We start from the raw sequence: 9494 nt of genomic DNA, 5'->3' as shown, positions 1-9494 counted from the left end.
GCAGACTCGGAAGTAAAGCTGACTCGGAAGTAAAGCTAATTTTATCATGACAAAGAACACAAGCCGGCAGTTTTGCATGATCAGCACTGAAACCACACCTGTTAACCCCGCAGATCACTCAGTGTTCATAGAACACCTCTGGGCCCATGTGCCCGGGACAGCCCTCTCCATCCTACACCCCCTCTGGTCTCCACCCCCAGAGGCTCCTTCTAGGGGCCTCATCCTAGAGCACAAGCCTGAGCCCCTCACTCCCCAGCTCCAGCCCCTGTGCCCCCACTGCGAAGTCACACCGCTAGCTGGCCTCTACCTACCAGGCACTAGCTGGCCTCTACCTACCAGGCGCCATCTACCCGAGCACACACCTGGGTTACATCACGGATGCTTCACAACAACCTGATGAGCTGCTTGCTGGTCACTGTCCCAATTTTACAAATGAGGAAACTGAGGCCGACAGAGGTGAATTAAGTCTTGCAGGGAAACCCTGGTGGCGTAGTAGTTAAGAGCTACAGCTGCTAACCAAAGGGTCGGCAGCTCCAATCCACCAGGCGCTCCTCGGAAACTCTATGGGGCAGTTCTACTCTGTCCCATGGGGTCACTATGAGTTGGAATCGACTCGATGACACTGGGTTTGGTTTTGTTTGACGTCCTGTAGATTGTAAATGGCAGAGCCAAGATTTGAACCCAAGTCTGACTACAAGACTGCATTCTCCTCTTTTTCCCTAAATGAAAATACAGCTTTTTTTTTTTTAACAATTATATACATAATATATGGCTACCTTTCTGTATTATTTAAATTTAATATGTAAGATAAAAAGCGAAAATCACCTGAAAAGTGCACTGCTTGGGGGTGGTTAAGGATTTGACGTCATCCTTAAGTGTTGCTGTTGTCAGGTGAAGTCAAGTTGGTTCCAACTCATAGCGACCCTCTATGTACAAGAGAGCAAAACACTGCTGGGTCCTGTGCCTCACGTTCCTTGTTATGCTTGAGCCCATTGGTGCAGCCGCTGTGTCAATCCATCTCGTTGAGAGTTTTCCTCTTTTTCGCTGACCCCCTACTTTACCCTATGTAGGTTTAAATTTATTTATTATACATACTACATATACTGTGTTATTTATGCCTAGCTTAGACGTACGTATAACATATATATCGTTTTACATAAATGGGATCAGATTATATATGCTATTGTTTTAAACTGTGACTGCTTCTCTTATGAATTGAATTGTGTCCCCCCAAAAGATATGTTGAAGTCCTAACCCTTGGTACCTGTGAACATGACCTTGTTTGGAAATACAGGCAGTCTCTATTTTATGAGTGAGTTCCATTCCTAAGTCTGTCCTTAAGTTGAATTTGTGATATAGTTCATATTTAATGTTAGTCAAATGTTGCTTAGTATGTAGTACATGCGTACCTTTGTATGCATAAAAAACCTTAAAGAAACATTTCCAGATACACTAAGACATCTTTAACACAATAACATACTAGTACTACTAATAATTGCTGAGTCGTACCTGTTTGGTGTTACGAACCATTGTTTAATTTAATAGGCTTGACAGGGGTTGATTCGTTCATTGATGGGTTGTATCCAAGCCTGATATTCATAACCCGAGGACAGCCTGTAGGGCCTTTGAAGATGTTATCAGTTAGGTTAACGTGAGGTCAGACTGAGGTAAGGTGGGTCCTAACCCTATAAGACCGGTGTCCTTATAACAGAGAAGAGACACAGAGACAGAGGACACTGTGGCACTGCAGCTACAAGCAAGGAACACCTGGAGCCACCAGAGGCCAGGAGAGGCAGGGAAGAGTTCTCCCTCAGAGTCGCAGAGGAAGGAATCAACATGGCTGACACCCCGCCATCAGCCTTGTGGCCTCCATAACTGTGAGACAAGGCATTTCTGTGGTTTACAGAAAGCCACCCAGCATGCGCTGCTTTTCACAGCTGCCCCAGGAAGCTAAGCCAGCTTCCCTTTTTCTTCCCATGCTGCCCACCCTTCCAGCCACCATCCTCTCCTGAGCATTTGGCTATGACCAGGGACCGCCAGGGCTGATGACACAATTTGTGGGGCTCAGGGCAAAGTGGAAATGTGGGGCTCCCTGCTCAGAAAGCAGGAAAAAAGTGCTGCTCGAGGGACCAACGTATAAAGCCGTCTCTCCCTCAACTTGTCATCATGTGTATTTGCTCTTTAATGTCATTCTGAATAATAAAAAATAAAAAATTTAATTAAAAATTTAAAGTTTTGCCTTTCGTTTTTACATCATCGTGCACTGCCAATTTTAAATGCAAATGTCAGTGTATTTAACTTGCATAGAAATGGCTGAAATGATGCAATTCGTTATTTTGTAGCTTGTTCGAGCATAGTATGTATTTCCTTCTTACTAGAACCTGGACAGACTGCATAGGACTAATATAAAAAAAAATATATATATACCTGTTGTCATTTCACTTGGAAACGTGTGCACATTCTATCAGCACTCTCTGCCTCTGGCTGACTGATGGAAAGACTGAAAGGAGAAGGACCTAGGGGTTACCTTACCTTTCTCTGTCCTTCTGTGGCAGCATTTTCAACCTGAGTGGTTGGCTAACACAGGGAATTAACACGGTAAGAAAGGATATGCTAAGGCTTCTTGGTCGCTGGTGTTTTGTAGAATGTAATAACCTTCTTTCTGCATTTGGAGCCAGCTCTGGTTCCCACGCAACGCAGAGCCTCTTGGCGGGGGTGGATTAACCAGTGAGCAAGGTACGCACCAGCTTATAGAAAGCAAGGGATGTGCACGAGCTTAGCTGTGTTTACTTACTAATCTGTAGGAAAACCCTGGTGGCATCGTGGTTAAGAGATGTGGCTGCTAACCAAAAAGGTCAGCAGTTTGAATCCACCAGGTGCTCCTTGGAAACCCTACGGAGCAGTTCTACTGTGTCCTGTAGGGTTGCTGTGAGTCAGAATCCTCTCGATGGCAATGGGTACTAATCTGTAGTGCACAATTTCACATGGGTTTCATCAAAGGTGTGGTAAAAAACAGGTGAAATCGTGCACTATAGATTAGTAAGTAAACGCAAGTAAACCCGTTTTTCCTTGCTTATTGGGTAATCCTCCCTGCCTCTTGAGTAACCCTCCCTGCCTCTTGGGGCTGTCAGTGGCCCTGGCCCTCCCTGCTTACTCAGCCATAGACGTAACACACCTGTCTTGTGTTTGCTGTGAGTCTCGCTGAACTTCATACATCGTGGGGCCCTGGAATTCTCTGCTGATGGGGCATGGTGAAGGCTCTCTGTGAATGGAGCAGCAAGGGCCATGGGCACACATGTTGTGCGTTGTCTCCTCTGTTCATGAGCACATTCCAGCGGCCCACTGACTTCAGTTACAAAAGACAAGTTCAAAAATAAAATCATGGGGGAACTTCACTGCCATGAAGAAGAAGAGCCAGGAGCAGAGCATGTCCTTTGGCCCAGGGTCCCCATGCTGAGAACCTCCTAGGATCCAGGAGACAGAGAAAACTTTAACACTGGAGATGGTGTAAGAACCAGGAGGCTGGCACGAGGCAGCTGTGGTGGGCTCAGCGACCCACAGAGTGAGAGAGCTGAGCGCCTTTGGGCAGGAGGCTTGCTGGCAGTGTGGGGCACCTGCATGCATGGGGCAGTGGAGCTAAAGAGCTGTAACACTTTCCGAAGAGGGCAGAGGCCGAGAGCGAGGGCCGGCGGTGGGCACAGCCGAGAGCTAGGCCTGCCTGCCTGTGGGCACAGAGGAGAAGCTGAGAGGTTGGAAGCTGTCCTGATTGATGAACCGTACCTTCTCTCCTGAGTTGTTCCTGCTACTTCCAAGTTGATCCTGATCCTGGGTTGTAACCTGGTACTTACCTAGTAAACTCCGTAATTGTGGGGAAAAAGAAAAAAAAAAAAAAAAGATAAAGAATTTCAAGACAGGAACAGCAGAGCGTTCAACCAAGGCCGGGCCTTCTGAGTTCAGCTCCTCATCCTAGGCCAGTCTGATGGGGACCCTGGGAGGGAAGGAAGACCGCCAGGCAGAGACCATCTGTTGGTCTAATTACCCTGCAGCGTAAGTAGCGGGTGGCAATGCATGTTCGAATCTGCACAGCACTCACGCTGCGAGACCTGGGCACATCCACCGTGAATGGAGACCCACACTGGTGTCGAGTCGTTGCAGGGGCATCGATCGAGAGAGGAGGGGCAGCCCCTCATTGAGTGCTTGGTGGAGACTGTGTCCCCAAGGCTGAGCCTTTTGGCCATTCTAATATTTAGTACGTAGTGCTGTGTTTTATCACTAATGGGTGTGTACATTTCCCCTGTTATTGTTAGTGGTGCCTTTGTATCGAGGACTAAATGGATTCAAATATATCAGTGTTCATGAAGTTGAAACAGGATCAGGCAACGTTTCATTCTGTTGTAAGTGGGGTCACCCTGGGTCAGAGCTGAATGGAGAGCAATTAACAACCTCCACCACAGCAGTACTGAGGAACTGTACCATCTTCTGTAAGGGTTTGTTAAATGGATTTTGAGTAAAATAAATGCTTAAAGTACTGAAGTCCTTGCTATCCCTGGTGCAAGACATTCAGATGTGAGACAGGAGAGGGACCCGAGGGGGAGGGGGAGGTGAAGAACAGAGACCAGCCCTTCTTCTGTTTATCTGTCTGCCCCCCTGCTTCACTGCTAGATGGATGGTGGGGCTCGGTCCTGTTGGGGTTGGTGGATCATCCCAGGTTTCCCAGGCAGGAAGGGGCCCCCAGCTCTCCGGGCAGCCAGGCCCCACTTCCTACCTCTGTTCTTGGCGCTGGGCTGTCGCCTGTCAGTCGGGAGAGGTGGTTGCTCACTTCCTGCCCCAGGGCCGGCCGCCTGGGGGCTTCCGAGGCTGGAAATTCCTCAGTGGGTGAGGCATGGAGGCTGGTTCCCGTACCCCTGGGCCCCTCTTCTTCTGGGGTTTACTGCTGAGCCAGGATCTCCAGGGGCCTGGGTCTGCCTGCCTGTTCCTCGGGCCCCAGCCTGGGTACCTGACTAACCAGCTAACCTAGAGTCCTCTGGGCTGGCACAGTGCTGAGACTGCTAATCTCCCCTTCCCACCCTCTTGTCGTCCTCCTCCTCATCTTCATCAGGAAACAGAGGCCCCTCGAGGGGATTTTTTTCCCAGAGCTCACCTAGCTGATGGGAGGTAGAGTTTGGGTCCCTGGATGGTGCAAATGGTTTGTCCTCAGCTGCTAACCAAAAGGTTGGTGGTTCAAACCCATCCAAGCAGTGCCACGGGAGAAAGGCCTGGCAATCTGCTTCTGAAAAAATTCCAGCCAAGAAAACCCTATGGAATAGTTCTACTCTGTAACACATGGGGTGGCCATGAGTTGGAGCTGACTCGACAGCAATGGGTTTGGATTCTTTTGGTTTGCCATAAGGCTTTTCCTCAACTGACCCGCAGGGTCTGGTGGGAGCCTGGGTGACTGGCTGTAATGTTTGGAGAGGCGATGGGGGAGCTGGAAAGACACAGATCCATCCCCACCTGTCCGCTCTATCCCAAACCGGGTTCCTTCCCTGTGCTCACCAGGGGTAGCCTGGTGGCCCCGTGCCTCAGGGAGACACAAAGGGGAGGGCTCAGTGCCCACTTCCTTGCAGCCCCCCCACTTTGTACTTCTACGCAGTGGCAGCCCCGGGGGTCTCAGACACCCACCTGGCAGGGCTGTGGTAAAAATCAGATGAGACGACTAGTGTGAGGCATCCGGCAGAGCCACAGGCGCACGGCCAGGGGTCGGCAATAGAGATGCCAGCGTAGTCTAAGCAGCGTGCGTGGGGACCACCTTGCCCTCAAGCCCAGCTCTACCATTCACACGCTGCACTGACTTGGCAGGAGCCTGTTTCTTCGTGGGCAAAATCTGGACATTAGCAAACCCATCACAGGGTGCAGGGATGACCAAGCGACAGTTTGTGTAATGTTCGACCCCCAACCAATTAATTCTCCTCTTGGCAGTGTGGCTCACAAGGCCCCCTTCCCCTGTTATTTTTCATTGAGGTGAAATTCACATAACGCGAAATTAACCATTTTAAATCAGACGATGCAGTGCCATTTGGTACACTCACAGTATCGTGTGACCATGACCTCTATCTAGCTCCCTGACAGTTTTGTCACCCCCAAAGGAGACCCCATACCCAGTAAGCAGCCACTCCTCGCTCCCCTTCCCTCTAACTCCTGGCAAGCACTAACACACCTTCTGTCTCCATGGATTTGCCTCTTCAGGATATTTTATATAAACGGAATCACGCAATACAGACAGTCTTTTGTGTCTGGCTTCTTTCACTTAGCGTACTGTTTTTGAGGTTCCGTTGCGTTATAGCATGTATCAAAACGTCATTCCTTTTTTTGACCAAATAATATTCTGTTGTATGTATGTACTACATTTTGTTTATCCTTCGTCAGTTGATGGCCATTTGGGTTGTTTCCTACCTTTTGGCTACTGAGAATATTGCTGCAATGAACATTTTTGAACAAGTATCTGTTTGAGTCCCTGTTTTCATTTCTTTTGAGTTTGTACCTAGGATTGGAATTGCTGGGTCATACGGTAATCCTATGTTTAACTTTACCAGGAAGCATCAAACGGTTTTCCACCACAGCCGCACCATTTTACATTCCCGCCAGCAATGTCCCCCCTTGCCTTCTGTTCTCCACTCACAGGTTCCAACCCGCAGACCACTGTATTCTGCTGGGGACAGGAGGACACTTTGACCCAGGGGACATTTGAGCTTCTGCTGACTCAGTGGGCCAGTCCTTTGTCACAGTCAGGATCAGCATCCTTTTCAGCCCCCGCTTTGGGAGAGTATGCTATAGGTCAGTAAGGTGTTTTCCCATGTGCTACTCATTTGAACTTCATAGTGGAGGCGCAGAGAGGTTGAGTAACCTGCCCTAGGTCAGCCAGCTAACAGGTGGCCGAAGTGGAGTGGAAATTGAATCCTGGCCTCAGTGGTCTGGCCTGCGCCCCAGGGAGCTCCTGCCTGTCTCTTGGCCTCTCAGCTGATGGCCCAGGGCCCCAGGGCTGCTGTGATAACACAGCCTTTTCCCTGCACCTTCCCTCAGCTTTCCCTGGGAGCTGTCTGCCAGGTCCATGGCTCAGTTAGACTCTGACTGAGTCCCAGCCGAATACTCCGGCCTCCCTGGGAGAGAGAGAAGCTGTAAACACACAACATTCTGGGCCGCATTCCTCAGCTGGGTGACGTCACCCGATCTGCAGGGCTGGGGGGCCTCCAGCCTGATACCTTTCACTGTTGAGCAATTCCCCTTTGGTTCACCTTCAGGCCTGTTTTCCGGACATAGCCCTGGCAGCTCCCAGCCCCCTCCCTGCCACTCCCTGGCCAGGCAGCTCATCTCAGGCCCCAGAGGTTAGCCCCAGGCCCTTGGCAGAGCACCATCACGCAGGCTTCTACAGGCTGAGCCCCTCGCCCTGACATCGGTCAGGCAGGTGACAAGTGCCATCTGGAACCTGCATGGCCAGTCCCTGGATGTGGATCAGAGCATCATGCCCCCAGTGGGGAAACCGAGGCTCCTAGAGGCCAATGTACACTTCTCCACAGCCACCACCTGCCCAGACCCAACGGCCCTCTCCAGTGTCCTCCGGTGGCTCCTAGCTCGTCTCCCCACTTCCCCTCCGGCCCCTCCCACCCATCCTCTAAGCAGTTGCTGTAGGGATCGTATTTTTCATTAATTTTTAAAAAATTGGCACTGAGTAAAGTTTACTCTTTGTGCTGTACAGCTCTACAGAAATGCATAGTCATGTATCCACCACCCAGCACCAAACAGAGCAGCCCTGTTACCCTAAACGCTGCCTGCCTTGTGTGGCCTCTTTGTAGTCAACCCCTCCCCACCGCCCCAACCCCTGGAAACCATTGATCTGTTTTCCATCCAGAGGGATTTCTTTTTTTTTTAAATTGTGCTTTAGATGAAGATTTACAGAAGAAACCAGCTTCTCCTTAAGCAGTTAGTACATATATTTATGACATTGGTTACCAACCCCACGATATGTCAACACTCTCCCTTCTCGGCCTTGGGTTCCGTATTACCAGCTTTCCTGTCGCCTCCTGACTTCTAGTCCTTGCCCCTGGGCTGCTGTGCCCCTTTAGTCTTTTGTTTTATAGGCCTGTCTAATCTTGTCTGAACCTCAGGAGTGACTTCATTACTGAGCTAAAAGGGTATCCGGGGGCCATATTCTCAGGGTTTTTCTCATCTCTGTCAGACCAGTAAGTCTAGTCTTTTTTTGTGAGTTAGAATTTTGTTTTACGTTTTTCTCCAGCTCTGTCCGGGACCCTCTATTGTGATCCCTGTCAGAGCAGTCAGTGGTGGTAGCCAGGCACCATCTAGTTGTACTGGACTCAGACTGGTAGAGGCCGTGGTAGATGTGGTCCATTAGCCCTTTGGACTAATCTTTCCCTTGCATCTTCAATTTTCTTCATTCTTCCTTGCCCCTGAAGGGGTGAGATCAGTGGAGTATCTTAGATGGCTGCTCACAGGCTTTTAAGACCCCAGACACTACTCACCAAAGTAGAATGTAGAACATTTTCTTTATAAACTATGCTATGCAATTGAGCTAGGTGTTCCCTGAGACCATGGTCCCCATAGTCCTTAGCCCAGCAATTCAGTCCCTCAGGGAGTTTGGATGTATCAATGGAGCTTCCATGACCTTGCCTTGGACAAGCTGTGCTGGCTTCCCCAGTATTGTGTGCTGTCTTACAGCAGGATTTCTTAAGAATATAAATCACCCTCCTGTAGCTTCGATTATACCTAAAATAAAACTCAGCCCTCCGGCCCCCACCGTGGTCTGCAAGCCCTGTGGGATCTGGCCCCAACGCCCTCATTCTACCTCCTGCATCCCCCGCCTCCTCACCATCCTCAGGCCTTCTCACCATCCAGTGCTCTCCTGCCGCAGGACCTTGGCACGACAGCTTCCCTCAGCCTGGGGCACTCTCTCCTCCCCTCCTATGGCTGATGCTTTCTCCTTCCTCAAGTCTCAGCCTCAGTTCAGTGGCTCCCCCTCAGAGAGCCTCCCCTGGCCATCCTAGCTAAGAAGGTGCCCCTCCACTGGCCTTCATCCTGTGTCACCCTGGGGAGCTCTTCCGTGGATGCCCACAATGTGCAGTGGCGTGTTTGCTTGCTCACTTGTGTGTAGTCTAGGTTCACCGTGAGTTTATGAGCCCCATGAGGGCGGCGCCACGTCTGTTCTATCCACCAATCCACAGGCAGGCTCAGACTAGGTGCTCAACACTCACCGGACAGATGAAGGAGGGCTGGAGCTGGCTGTGAACTCGGGCTAGGTCTGGCTCTTGAGTCCACACCTTTTCTCCTATACTTCCCCAGAATTCTCACTCATCCATCCATCTGTCTGTCTGGCAAACACCCCCTGAGGCTACCTCTGTTCTAGCCCAGGGCTCACAGCCCAGGGCTCACAGATCTAAGCAATCATGGGCCCTGCTTTTTCAATGTCAAGGTTAATCTCCACATGTACTTGAGAGGCAAGAGGA

This window comes from Elephas maximus, chromosome 10, assembly GCF_024166365.1.
Source record: "Elephas maximus indicus isolate mEleMax1 chromosome 10, mEleMax1 primary haplotype, whole genome shotgun sequence".
NCBI lineage: Eukaryota > Metazoa > Chordata > Mammalia > Proboscidea > Elephantidae > Elephas > Elephas maximus.
This window is presented reverse-complemented; position numbering follows the sequence as displayed.